The sequence below is a fragment of the Psammomys obesus genome, unplaced genomic scaffold (genome assembly GCF_907164565.1).
Source record: "Psammomys obesus unplaced genomic scaffold, mPsaObe1.curated_primary_1811, whole genome shotgun sequence".
Taxonomy (NCBI): Eukaryota; Metazoa; Chordata; class Mammalia; order Rodentia; family Muridae; genus Psammomys; species Psammomys obesus.
Window position 1 is genome coordinate 7,210,416 of NW_026587556.1, and position 230 is coordinate 7,210,645.

A 230-nucleotide genomic window follows, 5' to 3' on the forward strand; every position below is an offset into this window, starting at 1 on the left:
GAGAGCAGAGAGCAAGATACAGGTAACAAGAAGTGGGGGATGGAAAAATGGGAAATAGGGCTCCAATGAGGGGGAGGAAAGTCAACACAGAAGAAGGAGGTGGGGTAAGGGACACATAACACCAAGGTTGTTGGATAAAGCCTCAAGGATAGTACTATTTTATACTTACCTAAAATTGTAATCCTATCTATCTATCTATCTATCTATCTATCTATCTATCTATCTATCTA